This window comes from Tamandua tetradactyla, chromosome 21 (genome assembly GCF_023851605.1).
Source record: "Tamandua tetradactyla isolate mTamTet1 chromosome 21, mTamTet1.pri, whole genome shotgun sequence".
Classification (NCBI taxonomy): Eukaryota; Metazoa; Chordata; class Mammalia; order Pilosa; family Myrmecophagidae; genus Tamandua; species Tamandua tetradactyla.
The window spans coordinates 13,254,279-13,277,090 of record NC_135347.1 but is presented as its reverse complement, the minus strand read 5'-3'; the positions used below and the strand labels follow the sequence as shown (position 1 = coordinate 13,277,090).

The 22,812-nt window shown below is 38.4% G+C and overlaps 1 protein-coding gene and 2 pseudogenes across 4 annotated transcripts in view; 2 read left to right on the top strand and 1 right to left on the bottom strand.

The window, feature by feature from the left end:
• Positions 1-20,815, top strand: part of LOC143665473 (HIG1 domain family member 1A, mitochondrial pseudogene) — a 68,845-nt pseudogene extending 48,030 nt beyond the window's left edge. The window contains exon 5 of the transcript XR_013166987.1: positions 7,373-20,815. The product of XR_013166987.1 is annotated as an HIG1 domain family member 1A, mitochondrial pseudogene (transcript). The remainder of the gene's footprint in view (positions 1-7,372) is intronic.
• The window catches only part of AP3S1 (adaptor related protein complex 3 subunit sigma 1), a 185,983-nt gene that overhangs the window by 134,846 nt on the left and 28,325 nt on the right, over positions 1-22,812 (top strand). The window lies entirely within an intron of this gene.
• On the bottom strand, positions 13,107-17,516 carry LOC143665744 (putative E3 ubiquitin-protein ligase TRIML2 pseudogene; annotated as a pseudogene).

The window sequence follows — 22,812 nt, the reverse complement described above, 5'->3', positions numbered from 1 at the left end:
GTAATATTCTGCTCTGAGGACATAACCACCCCACCTCCAGCCTGCCTTGAGGAGTTGGCCACTCAACCTCCACCTGAAGGGATTAGCCTTAGAGTGTTTAATCCTGTTTCACCAGATGAAACTGCAAATAAATGCCCTGAAGCAAGTGGCTTGGAAGATACTTCTAATTCTTTTCGTGTCCCACCCCCACTACCCCTCATTTCTTCCAGACCTATAACTAGACTAAAGTCCCAACAGGCCCATAAAGGTGAGGTACAAAGTATCACACATGAGGAGGTATGGTATACTCCAAAAGAACTGTGTGAATTTTCCAATTTATATAGACAGAAATCAGGGAAATGTGTGTGGCAATGAATTTTAATGGATAATGGTGGGAGGAATATAAGGCTGAATCAGGCTGAATTTATTGATATGGGCCCACTAAGCAGAGATTCTGCATTCAATGTTATAGCTCAGGGGGTTGGAAAAGGCATTAACAGTTTGTTTGGATGCTTGGCTGAAACATGGATCAAAAGGTGTCCGACATTACCTGAGGTTGAAATGCCAGAACTGCCTTGGTATAATGTAGATGAGGAGATCCAGAGGCTTAGAGAGATTGGAATATTAGAGTGGATTTATCATGCAAAGCCTGCTCTTACACCCCAGGAATGTCCAGAGGATGCACCTTTTACCAGGAAAAATGTAGTTCCACTTCTCTGTAGGTCAGATATTACTGTAGGAACTGCTGTCACTGAGCTGGAATCCTTAACCACAATAGGGAACCGGATCCTGAGTTGGCAGAAGCCAGGTGGCAGCACTTAATCGCCAAAACAGGGTAGACATAGCTATTATGATAGACGGCAAACTCAAAGCAGGAGTCAAAATTATATGACTCACAGATATTTGTGGCATTGGCTAGTAAATCATGGGGTATCTAGAAATACAATAGAAGGGCAGTCTACCAAATTCTTGTTTGAATTGTAAAAACAAAAGAGTTCTAGGTCAAGTGAACAGAAGTCTAACCTGAATTACAAAAACACAGAGTCACGGCCCCTTAATCAATTTCCAGACTTGAGACAGTTTACAGACCCAGAGTCCCTCGAATGAAGGGGAAGCCAGGTCCCTTTTGGAGAAGAACCCTGTTAAACTGTCACAAGTCTATACTGTTAATCTTCCTCCAAGCCTTCCCCAAGGAGACTGGCAGCCTTTTACCAAGGTAACTGTGCACTGGGGAAAAGGAAATGATCAGATATTTCGGGGATTATTAGACACTGGTTCAGAAGTGACGTTAATTCCAGGGGACCCAAAATGTCACTCTGGTCCACCAGTCAGAGTGGGGGCTTATGGAGGCCAGGTGATCAATGGAGTTTTAGCTCAGATTGTTCTCACAGTGGGTCCAGTAGACTCCTGGACCCATCCTGTAGTTATTTCCCCAGTTCCAGAATATATAATTGGAATAGACATACTGAGCAACTGGCAGAATCCCCGCATTGGCTCTCTAACTCATGCTATGAGGGCTATTATGGTGGGAAAGGCCAAGTGGAAGCCACTAGAACTTCCCCTACCTACCAAAATAATAAATCAGAAGCAATACTGGATTCCTGGAGGGATTGCAGAGATTACTGCCACTCTTAAGGACTTGAAGGATGCAGGGGTGGTGATTCCCACCACATCACCATTCAACTCTCCTATTTGGCCTGTACAGAAAACAGATGGGTCTCGGAGGATGACAGTGGATTATCATAAGCTCAACCAGGTGGTAATTCCAATTGCAGATGCTGTCCCAGATGTGGTATCATTGCTTGAGCAAATCAATACATCCCCTGGTACCTGGTATGCAGCTATTGATCTGGCAAATGCTTTTTTCTCAATAGATGTTAGTAGGGACCACCAGAAACAGTTTGCTTTCAGCTGGCAAGGTCAGCAATATACTTTCACTGTACTACCTCAGAGATATATCAACTCTCCAGCCCTATGTCATAATCTTGTCCACGGGGACCTTGATCGTTTCTCCCTCCCACAAGACATCACACTGGTCCATTACATTGATGATATCATGTTGATTGGACCTAGTGAGCAAGAAGTAGCAACTACTCTAGACTTACTGGTAAGGCATTTGCATGTCAGAGGATGGGAGGTAAATCCAACAAAAATACAGGGGCCTTCAACCTCAGTGAAATTTCTAAGTGTCCAGTGGTGTGGGGCATGTCAAAATATCCCTTCTAAGGTGAAGGATAAGTTGCTGCATCTGGCCTCTCCTATGACCAAAAAAGAGGCCCAATGCCTGGTTGGTCTCTTTGGATTTTGGCGACCACATATTTCTCATTTGGGTGTGCTACTCCGGCCCATTTATTGAGTGACTAGAAAAGCTGCTAATTTTGAGTGGGGACCGGAACAAGAGGGGACTCTGCAACAGGTCCAGGCTGCTGTACAAGCTGCTCTGCCACCTGGACCATATGATCCAGAAGATCCAATGGTGCTGGAAGTGTCAGTGGCAAATAGAGATGTTGTCTAGAGCCTTTGGCAAGCCCCTGTAGGAGAATCACAATGCAGACCCTTGGGATTTTGGAGCAAAGCCTTACCATCTGCTGCAGATAACTACTCTCCTTTTGAGAAACAGCTTCTGGCCTGCTACTGGTTAAGATTAAACGCTTAACCATGGACCACCAAGTTACCATGAGACCTGAGTTGCCTATCATGAGCTGGGTGTTGTCTGACCCACCAAGCCATAAAGTTGGGCATGCACAGCAGCACTCCATTGTAAAATGGAAATGGTATATACAAGATAGGGCCAGAGCAGGTCCTGAAGGCACAACTAAGTTACATGAGAAAATGACCCAAATGCCCATGGTCTCCACTCCTGCCACAATACCTTCTCTTTCCTAGACCGAGCTATGGCCTCGTGGGGAGTTCCTTACAGTGAATTAACTGTGGAAGAGAAAACTCAGGCCTGATTTACAGATGGTTCAGCACGATATGCAGGTACCACCTGAAAGTGGACAGCTGCAGCACTACAACCCCTTTCTGGGATATCCTTGAAGGACAGTGGTGAGGGGAAATCTTCCCAGTGAGCAGAATTTCGAGTAGTGACCTGGTTGTTCATTTTGCTGGGAAGGAGAACTGGCCAGAGGGGTGTTTGTATACTGACTCATGGGCTGTTGCTAATGGTTTGGCTGGGTGGTCAGGGACTTGGAAACACCATGATGAGAAAATTGGTGACAAAGAAGTCTGGGGAACAAGTATATGGACAGACCTTTCTGAGTGGGCTAAAAACATGAACATATTTGTATCCCATGTGAATGCGCACCAGAGGGTGACTTCAGCAGAGGAAGGTTTTAATAATCAAGTGGATAAGATGACCCGTTCTGTGAATACCAGTCATCCTCTTTCCCCAGCAACTCCTGTCATTGCCCAATGGGCTCATGAACAACCTGGTCATGGTGGTAGGGATGGAGGTTATGCATGGCCTCAGCAACATGGACTTCCACTCACCAAGGCTAACTGGGCTATAACCACTGCTCAGTGCCCAATCTGCCAGCAGCAGTGACCCACACTCAGCCCCTGATATGGCACCATTCCCCAAGGTGACCAGCGAGCTACATGGTGGCAGTTTGATTATATTGGACCACTCCCTTCATGGAAGGGGCAGTGATTTGTTCTAACTGGAATAGACACATACTCTGGATATGGGTTTGCTTTCTCTGCATGCAGTGCTTCTGCCAAAACTACCATCCGTGGGCTTACAGAATGCCTTATCCATCGTCATAGTATTCCATAAAGCATTGCTTCTGATCATGGAACACATTTCACAGCAGATGAAGTGTGGGGATGGACACATGCTCATGGAATTCTCTGATCTTACCATGTTCCCCATCATCCAGAAGCAGCTGGATTGATAGAAAGGTGGAATGGCCTTTTGAAAACTCAATTATGGTGCCAACTAGGTGGCAATACCTTGAAGGGCTGGGGTGATGTTCTCCAGGAAGCTGTATATGCTCTGAATCAGCATCTGCTGTGTGGTGCTGTTTCTCCCATAACCAGGATCCATGGGTCCAGGAACCAAGGGGTAGAAATGGGAATGGTACCACTCACTATTACCCCTAGTGATCCACTAGGAAAATTTTTACTTCCTGTCCTTGCGACCCTAATCTCTGCTGGTCTACAGGTTTTAGTTCCAGAAGGGGGAGTGCTTCCACCAGGAGAAACAACAATGATTCCATTAAACTGGAATCTAAGACTGCCACCTGGTCACTTTGTGTTACTTATGTCCCTGGATCAACAAGCCACAAAGGGGATTACATTGTTGTCTGGGGTGATTGACCCATCAGGGGAAAAATCAGACTGCAACTACGCAATGGAGGTAAAGAAGAGTTTTCTCGGAATATAGGAGATCCCCTAGGGTGTCTTTTAGTATTACCATGCCCTGTGATTAAAATCAATGGAAAAGTGTAACAACCCAATCCAGGCAGGATTACCAATGGGTCTGAAACTTCAGGAATTAAGGTTTGGGTCACCTCACCAGGCAAAGAACCACAGCCAGCTGAAGTGCTTGCTGAGGGTAAAGGGAACATGGAATGGGTAGTGGAAGAAGGTAGTGATAAATATGAACTACGACCACATGATCAGTTAAAGAAACCAGGACTGTAATGCTGTTTTATTCATGTTGTGCTATTCAAGTTGTAAGATATCAAGTTTAAGAATGACTATTACCCAAGGACTTGCACCCTATTCTGAAGAGATAATGTGTTTCCAGTTACATGTAGGACAGTTGAATATTGTTAGGTGAAAGAAAGAATGTGTGTTTTATTTTTTTTTGTATTTAGAAATTAGGTATGGTTTGAGGTGATATGTGTAGCTGCCAAGTTGACAAGCGGTGGACTGTCATGGTCAGGTTCATGTGTCAACTTTGCCAAGTGGTGGTACCTGTTTGTCTGGTTGGGCAAGTGCTGGCCTGTCTATTATAATGAGGACATTTCATAAAATGAAATCATGATCACTTCAGCTGCATCCATAGCTGATTCCATTTGTAATTAGCCAAGGGAAATGTCTTCTGCAATGAGTGAAGCTTAATATAATTACTGGAAGCCTTTTAAGGGTGATTCAGTCGAGACAGGGTCTCTTCCTGCTTCATCCAGTGAGCCTCTCCCATGGAGTTCGTCCAGACCCTCCATCAGAATCATTGGCATCACAGCCAGCCCTGTGAATTTTGAACTCTGTGTTCCTATGTTTACGTGAAACACTTTTATAAATTTTATATTTGCGAGTGTTTCCTGTTGATTCTGTTTCTCTAGAGAACCCTAACTAATACAAACCCTAATACAGAAATCCTGATACTGAATGAGCAAATTGTAGGAATTGGGAATGGGGAGAGGATGGGAGGAAGGTAAAAGTATACTGAATCTTATCTTATAGGGGGAAAGAAAATAGGGGATAGAATATTTTAGTAGGGAAAATGGCCTCAGTGGAGAAAAATTTGGTATCTGCTTTGCAAATAATAAAGTCATACATGTTTGATTAAGAGAAAGGGAGCAAGAAAGAGATAGTAATCATTAATGAAAAGTGCAAACATGGTAGAATCATTTAAAAGGAAAAAGGTAGTATGAATAAAATCTGATCAAACCCATCAAATGTTGGGAGAAAAAGAGGAAATAAATTAAATATAAATATATCATCCGATACCCTAAATATAAATGGTTATGATGGGATGATGGGTTTCAAAAACATGGTGTGAATAAGAAAGGCAGGAGTGTTTACTTTTATTTACCAGTTTTCATAGTAACATGTTAGTTCTCTGATCCCACGAAAAGTAATCATTGAATTTTTATTTTTATTTTTTGGTATCCTCGTAGCATGAGCTTTAGCATATTTGTTAGGTTTCAGTCCACTGCAGATAGTATTCTTTTTCATGCTCACATTGCCACAGTTTTGGCCAGGGGCATCCTCTTCAGGTTGTCTTCTGAGTCCTTGTGACATGACCCTCATAGAACTTTGATTGTTTCTTTGTGTTCAGGTGCACCTAAGGTTCCAGGTTAATTTTATTCATTTCCTGCTGCAAACTTATAATCCGCCATTCCTCAAGAAAGACTTGATTCCTTTTAGTGGAGAGTGATAATTTAGAAACAAACATCTGGGCATTCCGTATGTTCACTGCTATTTGGGTGATACTAACTATAAGTCCTCTTAGTGGACCAAACTGGGAATAGATGAATGTATACACACAGAGACATAAAACACACATGCCTATTTCTATATCAATATATTTAATATCTTTACATATTGAAAATCATCAAATTGTTCTTGGTACCTCCAATTTTAGTCCAAAACCACAGAATGTATTCTAGCCTTCTCCCTTTCCATGTTTGAAATTTGCTTCTTTGATAGTAAGAGATTATTCCCATTATTCTCAATACATTTACTTATTTGCTCAATTCTTCTTTTCTAAAATCAAACAGCTGACTGGGCAAGTTAAAAGTTAAACTGCAGATATGCCAGCATCCATACTTCTCTGCTAGCACCACTTATAAGCTACGCCCCAGACATACTAGACCCTACCCCACCTACCAGGCAAGTTGGTAGAGACTTCAGTCCTACTACAGGAGAAAGAAGAAAGAACTTTTCTTGTGTTTAAATGTATAAAAAGAAATTACCTAGAAAGTTGAAAAAGAACTTAATAGAATTTCTAGGAAAGGAAAAAAATGTCAAAATTAACATTTTCATGAATTGGTTTAAAGATAGACATATCTGTGCAAGTTGAAAGATGGAATGTTTTCCAGAATGCAGCATAAAGAGACAAATAAGATGGGAAATATGAAAGATAGTTTGCATGTTGTGCCAGTTTGAGTACGTTGTGTACTCAAGAAAAGCCAAGTTCTATAATCCTTATTCAGTATTGCTGGGTGGGAGCCTTTTGATTGTTTTTATGCAGATGTGACCCACAGAAATGTGCATGATAACTTCTAATTAGATGGTTTCCATGGAGATATGTCTCCTTTCATTCAAGGTAAGGTTGCTTACTGAAGCTTTTTAAGGGCAACCATTTTGGAGAAAGCTTGAAAGCCACCAGAACCCACAGAGCCTACAGAATGGACAGAACCCTGGGGAAGCCATTGAATATTCCTGGAGAGAAAGCTAGCAGACTTCACCATGTCCCTTTTCAGCTGAGAGAGAAACTCTGAATGTCATGAGCCTTCTTGAACCAAGCTATCCTTCCCTGGATGCCTTAATTTGGACATTTTCACAGCCTTAGAACTGTAAACTTACAACTTAATAAATTCCCCCTTTTAAAAACCATTCCATTTCTAGTATATTGCATTCTGGCAGCTTACAAACTAGGAACACACATCATGGAGGATAGAGTGAGAAGGTTCTGATAAACATTTATTTTTCGTTTTAGAAAGAAGAGGAGAGAAAGAATGAGGCAGATTCAATATCTGATGATCTAATCGCTATGAAGTTTGCAGAACTAATGAAAAAGTAGTTTGCAAATAAAAGAATCATGAGCATATTTTTAAAAATATGCATCTAGACTAAGGATAATGAAGTTGAATAACAGAAAGATATCTTAAGAAGCACACAGAATAAAAGACAGGCTACCTTCACAAGAACAATGCTTAGATTGACAACTGATTTCTCCAAGAGAGCAGATGTTAGAAGATAATATGTTGCAGAAAGTAACTACAAAACTAATTCTAAAATGAGCAAACACAGACATTGTCAGAGAAACAAATAATGGGAAAATTTGTTGCCAGTAAACCCTTACTAAAGGGAATTCTAAATGGGGTTCTGTATTCATAAAGAGGTCTGACATTGGGAAAGAATGAAGGTGAAGAGCAAAGAAAGTGGTAAATTTGTGGGAATCAAATAATATTGGTTGTTAAAATCCCTGTGGGATTAATAAGAAAAAATGTCATGAGCATTAAAATGCAAGTTCAGCAATAACTCGTAAGCCTGAAAGAGTTAAAATAAAGTTGGAGTATTCTAAGGTTTCAAGTTTTTCCCTCTGTCTTGAGTAATTTTGAACTTTGAGATTTGAGATATTCATATTCACTGTAAGCAATAAAATGCATTTTGTATAAAAATAGATTTACTTTAATCTGTTACTTGACGTTATTATACCCCTGCTGCTATCCACTGATCAACAATTAGCAAATGTCTTCATTATAGTCATCATGTTATATACTATTCCTCTGCGTTTTTATCTTGAAAATACTACGAAGTCTTTTATGATAAGCTAACAAAATATATTCCTAGTTCCATTCAAGGCTATTTTTTAAATTTTCGCACTTGAGAGTTTTCTTTCATGATACAATGTAAAGAAAACGTAGAAGCTTAGATAACACACCAGATGCACTTGCAAAAGACTCCAGGGCTCATTGCAAGCTGATTCTTAGTGGTTAACAAGTATGAAATTGGTATTTGTCGGCAGTGACTTTCCATTGTGTGGCTTTGCATGCTGCCATATTGGAGAAGTCAATGTAGCAAGGAATTAAGAGCAGTCTAGTTAACAGCCAGTAAGGAACCGATGCCCTAAGTCCCATAGCCCATGAGAGCTGAATATTGACATCATCCACTGAGTGAGCCTGGAAGGAGGTCTTAACCTGTGTTGAACCTTAAGAAAACACCTTGATTATAGTCTTGTGAAGGATCTCGAAGTAAATAACCAGCTAAACTATGCCTGAATCTCTGATACGCAGAAATTGTGAGATGTTAAGTGAAAAAAAGAAAAGTAAGTTGTGGAAGAATAGTATTCTCTGTCAGCAGAACTTGGCTCACAACTGAACTGGTCTCATGACAATGTTAACCAGATTACTTTAAAACGGATTACTTTCTTAGCAAATGCTTTCTTAAAGTTAATAACATTATCAAGTGAAAATGATGAATTGTATGTATCAGATGTTATGTTAGAGAACAATTTTACCAAAATTTTAAGTACTCTTGGATTTAATGAAATCCAGATAAATACGTTATAAGAGGATATATTTTGGAAGCTAAATGTTTTGTTTATTGGTTTTAATGCTGACAGCAATGCAAGTCTGACTCCAGTAAAAAATCAAAGATACCTATTTTCTTATTCAAAATTTTAATTTCATCATCCAAACCTTTGTGGAACTAAGATAGGAGAAGAAAATACCATATTTCCTTTCACTTTTCAACATTTCTGAGACCTGGACACATTTTATATTCTTTTTTTTTTTTTTCTTTTTTTTTTCTTTTTTTATTAACGGAAAGAAAAAAAAAAGAAATTAACACAACATTTAGAAATCATACCGTTCTACATATGCACTCAGTAATTCTTAACATCATCACATAGATGCATGATCATCGTTTCTTAGTACATTTGCATCGGTTTAGAGGAACTAGCAACACAACAGAAAAAGATATAAAATGTTAATATAAAGAAAAGAAATAAAAGTAGTAATAATAGTAAAAAACAACAACAACAAACAAACAAACAAGCAAACAAAAACAAAAAAAACCTATAGTTCAGATGCAGCTTCATTCAGTGTTTTAACATGATTACTTTAAATTCACATTTTATATTCTATCAGTTATCATAATTTAATTGGCAGTATTTTTCCAAAATGGCACATTAAAATAATGGTGTTTCTTATAATAGTGTTAACTTTAGATTTGAAGAAATACCAAAATGTAAAGAGACATTTATGTACACCATTTAGAATTGCATATATGAGTATTAGTGGATTTAGAGTTTAAACATTTTATCAACAAGTGAATATGCATATATTAAAAATTTATTATTGGCTTAGTAAGAATATGACCCAAGAGTACATAAATGGAAATTTTATACTAACATAATTTAAAATTTATCATTTCATCATAATTGACTATTTTGTCTTTTTTAAAAAAATCATGTCTTATGGTATTATAATTTTTAGAGTAGACTTACAACTCAGCTTTAGGCTAAATTTTTTTTAACTTCTCACTTTCTTCTTTTTTGGGGGGCAGAAGGAAAATTTATTATTTTATATAATTAGAAGTCTACAGAAAGGAAGGTTTCTACTTTAGCACCTCCATGACATCTTTAAGGGCCCAGGTTCTTATCTTTCTGCTCTGCTTTTAAGAACATCTTGGCTTTTCTCTAGGCAGGATGGCTGCTGTTCTAGGCATTGCAGAGAAAGACGGTAGTGTGTAATAAGAGGAGATGAATTGCTCATTTCTTCCTCTCACTTTTTTTTTTTGCCCTTTAAAAAAGTAATTTATTATGTTGCAAGTTTATGGTTCTAAGGCCATAAAAATGTCCAAACTAAGGCATTCAGAGAAAGATATCTTGAATAAAGAAAGAGTCCAGAACATCTCTGTCAGCTGGGAAAGGCATGTGACTGGCATCTGCAGGGGTCTTTGGCTTCTGGTTGCGAACAGCTTCCCTGGAGGGCATTTGCATTCTATATCTCCAAATGTCTGGGTCTTCTGTTGACTCTGAAGCAACTGTTCCCCAAGCATCTGAACTTCCTACAAAATGTTTTCCCTTTTAAAGAACTCCAGTAGACTAATCAAGACCCACCTTGAGTGGGTAGAGTCAGATCTCCATCTAATCGAAAAGTCACACCCAAAATTGGGCATGTCACAGTTCCATGGAAACAATTCAGTCAAAAGATCACACCAACAACTGGGTATGTCACAAACCCATGGAAACAATCCCATCAAAGTTTCCACCTAAACAATATTGAGTCAGGATTAAAGGACATGGTTGTTCTGGGGTACACACACTTTCAAACCAGCACATGGGTTTAAAGAAACCATGCATAAAATGCAGGATTACCATAATACCACCCCACTGACACCCTGCATTGGTGTGGAAAATTTGTTATAATTGATAACAGTACAATTATAAAAATGTTGTATCAACTGTCATCTAGGGTTTAATTTGTGGTTCACTGTGTTGTGTAGTTCCATGGATTTTTTAAAATTTTTTATTCTGTTACCATATATACAATTGAACATTTCCCCTTTTAATCATTAAGATATTTCAGTGCTGTCAGTTATGTTCACAATGTTGTGCTACCATCACCCTCATACCAAGGCCAGGCAGAGACACCACAAGAAAAGAAAACCACAGATTCACTATCTCCCATGAATATAGATCCAAAAATCTCCAACAAAACACCAGCAAACTGAATCTTAGAGCATTTAAAAAAAAAATTAGACCCCATAATCAAGTGGGACCCATCCCCAGTATGCAAAGTGGTTCAACATAAGAAAATTAGTGAACATAAATACATGACATTAACAGGATGAAGGGCAAAAACCACATGATGTTTCAACTAATGCAAAAAAAGGCAAAATCCAGCACCCCTTCCTGACAAAAACACCCAGAACATTAGTGTTCTAGTTTGCTAGCTGTCGGAATGCAATATAGCAGAAACAGAATAGCTTTTAAAAAGGGGGAATTTAATGAGTTGCTAGTTTACAGTTCTAAGGCCAAGAAAATGTCCCAATTAAAACAAGCCTACAGAAATGTCCAATGAAAGGCATCCAGGGAAAGATACCTTGGTTCAAGAAGGTCGATGAAGTTCAGGGTCTCCCTCTCATCCGAGAAGGCACATGGTGAACACAGTCATGGTTTCTCTCTCATCTAGAAGGGCACATGGCAAGCAAGGCATCATCTGCTAGCTTTCTCTCCTGGCTTCCTCTTTCATGAAGCTCCCCGGGAGAAGTTTTCCTTCTTCATCCCCAAACTGTCGCTGGCTGGTGGACTCTCTGCTTCTTGTGGCTTCTCGTTCTGCTCTGCTCTCTCTGAATCTCTCATTCTCCAAAATATTTCCTCTTTTATAGGACTCTAATAAACCAATCAAGACCCACCCAAATGGGTGGAGACATGCGTTCTAGTTTGCTAGCTGCTGGAATGCAATATACCAGAAACAGAATGGCTTTTAAAAGGGGGAATTTAATAAGTTGCTAGTTTACGGTTCTAAGGCCGAGAAAATGTCCCAATTAAAACAAGTCTAAAGAAATGTCCAATCAAAGGCATCTAAGGAAAGATACCTTGGTTCAAGAAGGCCGATGAAGCTCAGGGTTTCTCTCTCAAGTGAGAAGACACATGGCGAATGCAGTCAGGGCTTCTCTCCCAGCTGGAAGGGCACATGGCGAACACGGCGTCATTTGCTAGCTTTCTCTCCTGGCTTCCTGTTTCATGAAGCTCCCCGGGAGGCGTCTTCCTTCTTCATCTCCAAAGGTCGCTGGCTGGTGGACTCTCTGCTTTGTAGTGTTGCTCTCTCTGAATCTGTCATTCTCCAAAATGTTTCCTCTTTTATAGGACTTCAGAAACTAAACAAGACCCACTCAAATGGGTGGAGACATGTCATCCCCTAATCCAGTTTAACAACCATTCTTGACTAATTCACATCATCCAGGGAGATGTTCTGATTACAGTTTCAAACATACAGCATTGAATAGAGATTATTCTACCTTTATGAAATGAAATTTTGATTAAAACATGGCTTTTCTAGGGGGCATACTTCCTTTCAAACCAGCACAATTAGGAATAGAAGGAAACCTCCCAACAAGAAAAAGGACACATATGAAAAAACTAACGGCCAAAATCGTGCCCAATGATGAAAGACTGAAAATTTCTTCCAAGATAAGGAACAAAACAAGGTTGCCCCCTGACATTGCACTGGAATTTGTTGCCAGAGCAGTTAAGCAAAGAAAAAGGAACAAAAAACATCCAATTGGGAAAAGAAACAAAACTTAAACTATTTGCAGATTACATATTCCTTTAAACAGTAAAGTCATGGAAAATCCACAATAAAGCTCCTAGAACTAATAAATGAATTCTGCCAATGTTTTAAGACCTATGTCTGAAGTTCTTTACCTACACATAAGGACTCCAGTTAATCTGAGGCTGTATCACATTTCTTCACAATCCTATATTGCATATGCATTTGTTATTCTAGTCAGCGTAGAGCCCTTTTGTTATTCATTACTCAATTTAAGTGCTACCTCTTCCACTAAATGGGGATTGAAAGTCACAGGAATGCAAAGGCTTTGGGGTATCTGAGTTCCAACCCAAATGCAAAATATCTTTTGTAGAAATGCTTTCACAAAATCTTGCTCTTAACTTTCTGACCTCTCTTGGCCTTGGATTTCACACTAAGGAAGACTGAGGGTTAACAGTTACCACAAGAAAGAGTGGTACAGATGGTGAGGCAGTCTGAATTTGTGGTTTCATTTGGGATACAAAGAGAAAATATAGGCCTGAGAGCTCCTTGGAAGGTTGGGTAAGAGAAATTGTAAATGAGAACTCTCTCTAGAATGATATTTGCCCATATTCATAGTCTAGGAAAGTTCTGACTTTGTGCATTTGTTCCCTCCTTTCCTTTTTAAAGGAGGAAAGACCCTGGAGGTAAAATCACTCCCCATAATGGATCCTGTGAGTAAGAATTTGTCTCTGGAAGCTTTGAGTCTGTCACCCTTTTGGCTTGCAGAGTCCTTATATATGCTCAGCTGCCACTTTGTAGCCTTTTCTACATCTGCTTCCCAGTAATGCCTCCCTGAGGTGAAGCTCTTGACACCAAACACAGTGGCACTGAAGTCAAATCTCTTTGGGTCATCAGGTATACATCCTGGAGGGCATTTCCAAATCTCACACTACTCAGATCTTCAGATAAAACTAGAAAGGGATGAGCTGTTTCAAGATCCGAAGTTATATGTCTTTGGAATACTCTTAGCATTTCACTCATTCCTGTTATTTGGCCAAAGCTCAGGTTTGTGATATGGGCAGGCTCTAGACACTGAAGCAGTGGTGACTCACTCCTTTCCAAAGAATATCTTGCATTCTGGAGCAGTGCTAAGGCAGATTCCCCATACTTCTTCTCTAGCTCTGTGATGAGCTGCTGATCTGTGCAGAAACTCTGACATCACTCTCCTTCAGTGTATTCGTGTTCTTCTTCCCAAACTGTTTACTCTCTGTAGCGTCTCCTGGTACTTCTCCTCTAGCTCTCTGGCAAACCTGATCAAGGATGCAGACTGGCTTCTCTGGTATTAGGTTGAATACACATCCTTGTAGTTTCAAGAGGTTCATCTCATTATTTTCCTTCAACAACCGGAACCTTAACCTATATTCAAACTTAATCATCTCTTAGAAATTTTGCTCCTCTCTCTGAATCATCACCATTCTTTCTTGCATATCAGCTAATATTATTTTAGCCACCTTCAGTTTCTCCTTCAGTGTGTTCAATAGCTCCTTTAATTCACTGCAACCTCTTCTGTTCCATACACCTTGTGATTCTTATGCTCTTGGGACAGGAAACATTTGACACAAAGGTGATTTGGTCATCATCACAGAGTAACTGTGGTGGTTCCAGGTGTTTCACATGGTAGTAATCTGGGATTTTTTGCAGAGATTGGGGTCAGAGCCTTTTGGACATCCTGGCATGTGTTGCTAGTTGAAGATAGGACTATTTGTGTTGTTTTGTTTGTTTTGGTTTTACTTTTTTTTTCCTTAATTAAGAACCCTTTCTTGAACATAACATACAAACATGAACATTTTTATGATATGATCATTCCTTTCTTGGTATATAAGGAAAAACTCACAATATAATCCCCATGATCATTTCTTAGAACATTTGCATCAATTCAAAAAAAGAAATAAAAAAAGAAAATAACTCATACATACCATACTCCATATCCCTCCCTCTCATTGACTACTGATATTTCCATCTACCCAATATAATTTAGCCTTTGTTTCCCCTATTTTTTTCTATACCCCTTACCACTCCCTTTCATGATCACTAGCATTTCAGTCTACTAAATTAATTTTAACATTTCTTCCATTATTTATTTTTATTAATTTTTGAATTTTTAAAAAAATAGAACAAACTCAAACATTCTTAACAAATGATCATTCCATTCTACATATATAATCAGTAATTCACAATATCATCACATAGTTGCACATTCATCATCATGATCATTTCTTAGAACATTTGCCTCAATTCAGAAAAAGAAATGAAAACAGAAAACGATTCATGCATACCATACCCCTTAGCCCTCCCTTTCATTGATCACTAGCATTTCAATCTACTAAATTTATTTTAACATTTGTTCCCCTTATTATTTATTTTTATGCCCTATGTTTACTCAACTGTTGATAAGATAGATAAAAGGAGCATCAGACACAAGGTTTTCACAATCACACAGTCACATTGTGAAAGCTATATCATTATACAATCATCTTCAAGAAACATGGCTACTGGAACACAGCTCTACATTTTTAGGCAGTTCCCTCTGGCTTCTCCATTACATCTTGACTAACAAGGTGATATCTGTTTAATGCATAACAATAACCTCCAGGAATCTCTCAGCCATTGACACTTTATTTTGTCTCATTTCACTCTTCCCCCTTTTTGTCGAGAAAGTTTTCTCAATCCCTTGATGCTGAGTCCCAGTTCATTCTAGAATTTCTGTCCCACATTGCCAGGAAGGTCCACACCCCTGGGAGTCATGTCCCATGTAGACAGGGGGAGGGCGGTGAGTTTACTTGTTGTGTTGGCTGGAGCACAAAAGAGGTTCTCTTGGGGGTGACTCTTAGGCCTGATTTTAAGTAGGCTTGACCTCTCCTTTGTGGAGTCAAGCTTCACATGAACAAGCCCGAAGATTGGGGACTCAGCCTATTGCTTTGGTTGTCCCTACTGCTTGTGAGAATATCAAAAATTCTCCATTTGGGGAAGTTGAATTTCCCCCCTTTCTCACCATTCCCCCAAGGGGACTTTGCAGATACTTTTTTACTCACTGTTCAAATCACTGTGGGATTTATTGGGGCATCACTCTGGACAAACCTGCAAAACCTTATGCCCTACTCAAGGTTCCACATACTTATGGTGTTCAATTAAGTTGTCCACATAAGTTATATCAGGAAATGCACTAGTCAAAATATAAATTTTGTACCAAATAAACATTTTTTGCTTTAGTCTCACACATAAATTAAAATTTTAGAATATTAATTTCCATCTATTTTCAGTGCCCTGCAGTAGTGACATTCCTTTGTTCTTCCTCATGCAAAAACGGTTCTAAATTTGTATAGTCACTATCATTATACATTCTAGGCATTCCTAGATTATACCATCTCAGTCTTTATCATCTGTCTTTCTTTCTGATTTCATTTGTGCCCCCAGCCCTCCTCCCTCTATCATTCTTACATTCAGCTTCATTCAGTGTTCTAACATAATTGTATTACAGTTAGGTAGTATTGTGCTATCCATTTCTGAGTTTTTACAATCAGTCCTGTTGCACAATCTGTATCCCTTCACCTCCAGTTACACAATATCTTACCCTATTTTTGTCTCCTGATGGTCTCTATTACCAATGAAATTCTCCAAGTTTATTCACTAATATCAGTTCATATCAGTGAGACCATATAGTATTTGTCCTTTTGTTTCTCTCTAATCTCACTCAGCCAACTGTCCTCAAGGTCCATCCATGTTGTTACATACTTCATAACTTTATTCTGTCTTAAAGCTGCATAATATTCCATCATATGTATATACCACAGTTTGTTTAGCCACTCATCTGTTGATGGACATTTTGGCTGTTTCCATCTCTTCGCAATTTGTAAATAATGCCACTATAAACATTTTTCTGCAAATGTCCTTTTGTGTCCTTGCCCTCATGTCCTCTGAGTAGATACCTAGCAATGGTATTGCTGGGTCATATGGCAGTTCTATACTTAGCTTCCTGGGGAAGTGCCAAACTGCCTTCCACAGTGGTTGTACCATTTGACATTCCCACCAACAGTGGGTAAGTGTGCCGCTTTCTCCACATCCTCTCCAGCACTTGTCGTTTTCTCTTTTATTGATAATGGCCATTCTGATGGGTGTGAGATGATATCTCATTGTGGTTTTGATTTGCATTTCCCTTACAGCCAGGGAAGTTGAACATCTTTTGATGTGTCTTCTGGCCATTTGTATTTCCTCTTTTTAGAAGTGTCTGTTCAAGTCTTCTGCCCATTTTTTAATTGGGTTGTCTGTCTTTTTTATGTTGAGTTGAACAATTTCTTTATATATTCTGGATACCAGACCTTTATCTATCATTTCCAAATATTATCTCCTATTGTGTGGGCTGTGTTTTACTTTCTTGATGAAGTTCTTTGATGTACAAAAGTGTTTAATTTTGAGGAGTTCCCATTTATTTCTTTCTTTCTTCAATGCTTGTGCTTTGGGTGTAAGGTTTAGGAAACTGCCTCCTATTATAAGATTTATAAAGATATTTCCCTACATTTTCTTCTAACAGTTTTATGGTCTTAGATCTAATATTTAGGTCTTTGATCCATTTTGAGTTAATTTTTGTATAGGGACTGAGATATGGATCCTCATTCATTCTTTTGCATATGGATATCCAGTTCTCTAAGCACCGTTTATTGAAGAGACTGTTCTGTCCCAGGTGAGTTGGTTTGACTGCCTTGTCAAAGTTAAATTATTCATAGATGAGAGGGTCTATGTCTGAACACTTTATTTTATTCCATTGATTAGTATATCTATCTCTATGCCAGTACCATGCTGTTTTGACTGCTGTAGCTTCATAGTACACCTTAAAGTCAGGTAGCGTGAGACCTCCAATTTCATTTTTCTTTCTTAGGATACTTTTAGGTATTGGGGGCACCCTGCCCTTCCAGATAAATTTGGTTATTGGTTTTTCTATTTCTGAAAAGTAAGTTTGTGGGATTTTAATTGGTATCGCACTGAATCTTTAAATCAATTTAGGTAGAATTGACATCTTAACTATATTTAGTCTTCCAATCCATGAACATGGTATGCCCTTCCATTTATTTAGGTCTTCTGTGATTTAATAATTTCTTGTAGTTTTCTGAGTATAGGTCTTTTATATCTTTAGTTAAATTTATTCCTAAATAGTTTATTCTTTCGGTTGCAGTTGTAAATAGAATATTTTTCTTGATTTCCCTCACAGATTGTTCATTACTAGTGTGTAGAAACATTACAGATTTTTGAATGTTACTCTTGTAACCTGCTACTTTGCTGTACTTATTTATTAGCTCTAGTAGTTTTGCTGTGGAATTTTCGGGGTTTTCAACATATAATATCATGTTGACTAACACTGGTGATAGTGGACATCCTTGTCTTGTCCCTGATGTTAGGGGGAAAGTTTTCAGTTTTTCCCCATTGAGGATGATGTTAGCTGTGGGTTTTTCATATATTCCCTTTATCATGTTGAGGAAGTTCCCTTCTATTCCAATCCTTTGAAGTGTTTTCAGCAGGAAAGGATGTTGAATTTTGTCAAATGTCTTTTCTGCATCAATCGAGATGATCATGTGGTTTTTCTGCTTTGATATGTTGATATAATGGATTACATTAATTGATTTTTTTATGTTGAACCATCCTTGCATACCTGAGATGAATGCTACTTGGTCATGGTGTATAATTATTTTAATGTGCTGCTGGATTCGATTTGCTAGAATTTTGTTGAGGATTTTTGCATCTATATTCACTAAAGAGATTGGTCTGTAGTGTTCTTTTCTTATAATATCTTTGTCTGGCTTTGGTATGAGGGTGATACATTGGTTTTGTAGAATGAGTTAGGTAGCTTTCCCTCCTGTTCAGTTTCTTTGAAGAGTTTGAGCAGGATTGGTACTAATTCTTTCTGGAATGTTTGGTAGAATTCACATGTGAAGCCATCTGGTCCTGAACTTTTTTGGGAGGGGAGCTTCTTAATGACTGATTCAGTTTCTTTACTTATGATTGGTTTGTTGAGGTCGTCTATTTCTTCTCAAGTCACTGTTGATTGTTCATGCCTTTTTAGAAATTCTCCATTTCATCTACATTGTCAAGTTTATTAGCATAAAATTATTCATAGTATCTGCTCATTATTTTCTTTATTTCTGTGGGGTCAGTGGTTATGTCTCCTCTTCCATTTCTGATTTTATTTATTTGCATCCTTTCTCTTCTTTTTGTCACCCTCACTAAGGGTCCATCAATCTTACTGATTTTTCTCATAGAACTGACTTCTGGTTTTATTGATTTTTCTCAATTGTTTTCATGTTCTCAATTTCATTTATTTCTGCTCTAATCCTCTTTCCTTTTACTTGCTTTGAGGTTAGTTTGCTGTTCTTTCTCTAATTCTTCCAAGTGGACAGTTAATTCCTCGATTTTTGCCCTTTCTTCTTTTTTAATATAGGCATTTGGGGCAATAAATTTCCCTCTTAACACTGCTTTTTCTGCATCCCATAAATTTTGATATGTTATATTTTCATTTACATATGCCTCGAGATATTTACTGACTTCTCTTGTAATTTCTTCCTTGACCCACTGGTTGTTTAAGAGTATGTTGTTGAGCCTCCATATATTTATGACTTTTCTGGCACTCTGCCTATTATTGTTTTCCAACTCCATTCCTTTATGATCTGAGAAAGTATTTTGTATGATTTCGGTGTTTTTAAATTTATTGATACTTGCTTTGTGACCCAGCATATGGTCTGTCCTTGAGAATGATCCATGAGCACTTCAGGAAAAAGCGTATCCTGCTGTTGTGGGGTGTAATGTTCTGTAAATGTCTGTTAAGTCTAGCTCATTGATTGTGTTTTTCGAATTCTCTGTTTCTTTATTAATCCTGTGTCTAGATATTCTGCTCATTGATGGAAGTGGGGAATTGAAGTCTCCAACTATTATGGTAGATGTGTCTATTTCTCTTTTCAGTGTTTGCCTCATGTATTTTGGAGCATTCTGGCTTGGTGCATAAATGTTTAGGATTGTTATGTCTTGTTGTTGAATTGTTCCTTTTATTAATACATAGTGTCCTTCTTTGTCTCTTTTAATTGTTTTACATTTGAAGTCTAATTTGTTGGATATTAGTATAGCTACTCCTGCTCTTTTCTGATTGTTGTTTGCATGAAATATCTTTTCCCAACCTTTCACTTTCAACCTATGTTTATCCTTGGGTCTAAAATGTGTGTCCTGTAGACAGCATATAGATTGGTCCTGTTTTTAAATCCATTCTGCCAGCCCATGTCTTTTGATTGGTGAGTTTAATCCATTAACATTTAGTGTTGTTACTGTAAGGGCAGTACTTTCTTCTACCATTTTGCCTTTTGGGTTTATATGTCATCTCTAATTTTTCTTCTTTATACCTTTACTGATAGTCTTCATTTCTACACTCTTCTCCACAGCTCTCTCCCCTGTCTTTTCCCATCTGTCTCTAGTGCACCCTTTAGTATTTCTTGCAGAGCCAGTCTCTTGGTCACAAATTCTCTCAGTGATTTTTTGTCTGAAAATGTTTTATTAATTTCCCCCTCTTTTTTTAAGAACAGTTTTGCTGGGTATAGAATTCTTGGTTGGCAGTTTTTCTCTTTTAGTATCTTAAATATATCATCCCACTGTCTTCTCGCCTCCATGGTTTCTGCTGAGAAATCTACACATAGTCTTATTGGGCTTCCCTTGTACATGATGGATTGCTTTTCTCTTGCTGCTTTCAAGATTCTTTCTCTTTGACATCTGACATTCTGATTAGTAAGTGTCTTGGAGTATGTCTACTTAGATCTATTCTGTTTGGGGTATGCTGCACTTCTTGGATCTGTAATTTTAAGTCTTTCATAAGAGTTGGAAAATTTTCAGTGATAATTTCCTCCATTAGTTTTTCTCCTCCTTTACCCTTCTCTTCTCCTTCTGCAACACCCACAACATGTATATTCGTGTGCTTCATGTTTTCATTCAGTTCTCTGAGTCCCTTTTCATATTTTTCCATTCTTTTCCCTTTATTTTCTTTTCCTTGTTGGATTTCAGATATCCCGTGCTCCAGTTCACTAATCCTGTCTTCTGCCTCTTGAAATTTAACATTGTAGGCTTCCATTGATTTTTCATCTCTTCTACCTTGCCTTTCATTTCCATAAATTCTGTGATTTTGTTTTCACAGACTTTTGATTTCTTCATTTTGTTTGTTCCCTGCCTTCTTTATATCCTCCCTCAATTCATTGATTTGATTTTTGATGAAGTTTTCCATGTCTGTTTGAACATTCTGAATTAATTGTTTCAACTCCTGTATCTCATTTGAATTGTTGGTTTGTTCCCTTGAGTGGGCCAAATTTTCAGTTTTCCTAATATGATTTGTTATTTTTTGCTGGCGTCTAGGGATTTAATTTCCTTAATTAGTTTTTTTCTGGAGATTGTTTTCACTTTTTTTAACCTAGGATTTTCTTGCTGGATGACTTTGTTTTCTATCTGTTCTTTGACATTCAGTTCAACTTATTCTAGACTTCTAGCTTAGGTTTTGTTTAACAGATCAGAATTTTTTCAGTTCTTGTTTTCCTGTTTCTTGCCCTGCCTGTATGGTGCCTTTCTCCCTCCCCACCTTAGGAGGGTCTACTTAGGTAGTATAGACCCCAGTCAGATTTTCCTAGACCCAGTTGGCCTCCTGTCAGGAGGAAAGAGTCAACCTGTGTCTGTTTTCCCTGAGGGTGAGACACAGCAGGTTGAAAGACTTTCCTATGAAGCCTCTAGACTCTGTGTTTTTCCTATCCTGCCTGTATGTGGTGCTTGTCTGCCTGCAAATCCCACCAGCATAAGGTGATGTGGTAACTTGAACTTCAGCAGACTTTCCCTGCTGGGCATGTGATTGCGGCAGAGGAGAGGTTATAGGCTGGCTTTAATCACTTTTCCAGACCCTGGAGTCTGAATTTCTTGAGGGAAGGATTCCACCTGAGCTGTACCCCAGACCTGTCCTGGGTAAGGCATAGCCTCAAGACAAACTCTCAAACAAGTTTAATTCTGCCCAAAGCTGGGGCAGTTGGAGCCTGAGGATTCCCGCAGCTGTATCCAAAGAGCATTCAAGTCATAGAAACACAGCCACAAAAAAGAAAATAAAAAAAGTCCTTTTCATATCAGGACCACCATTCCTTGGGTTTGCCAATCAAGAGCTTAAGCTGAGAATTAACATCAAGGGATTGAGAGAAACTTCTCGATCAAAAGGGGGAAGAGTGAAATGAGACTTAGTGTCAATGGCTGAGAGATTCCAAACAGAGTTGAGAGGTTATCCTGGAGGTTATTCTTACGCATTAAGTAGATATTACCTTGTTGTTCAAGATGTAGTGGAGAGGCTGGAGGGAACTGCCTGAAAATGTAGAGCTGTGTTCCAGTAGCCATGTTTCTTGATGATGATTGAACAATGATATAGTTTTCACAATGAGACTCTGCGAATGTGAAAACCTTGTGTCTGATGCTCCTTTTATCTACCATATCAACAAAAGAGTAGAACATATGGAATAAAATGAATAATAGGGGGAATAAATGTTAAAATAAATTTAGTTTGAAATGCTAGTGGTAAATGAAAGCGAGGGGTAAGGGGTATGGTATGTATAACTTTTTTTTCTCTATTATCATTTTATTTCTTTTTCTGTTGTCTGTTTATTTCTTTTTGTAAATCGATGCAAATGTTCTAAGAAATGATGAATATGCAACTATGTGATGATATTAAGAATTACTGATTATGTATGTAGAATGGAATGATATCTTATTGTTTTGTTTGTTAATTTTTTTAAATTAATAATTAAAAAAAAGGAATTCATAGGGCCATGTGCATGCTCAAGACAAGAGCCATATGCAAAAAGAATCACAGGGACCCCTAGACTTTCCCTTGTGCTGCCCTCAAACCCATTGTATAGATAGGCCCTAAAGGAGTGCACTCACACAGGTCAATCTGCAAAGACTAGGAAAGGTATTTTCTCTTTTTCTCCTTCAACCCTCCTTCCCTTTTTTTTTTTTATTTTTTTGTAAAAAAAAAAAACAAAGAGCTTAAGTTGGTGTTGCTCTGTGTATCTCCAGGTCCTATGTGCCCCCTCTTTTCCTTCAGGGCTCAGACCCTTTCAAGTATTTT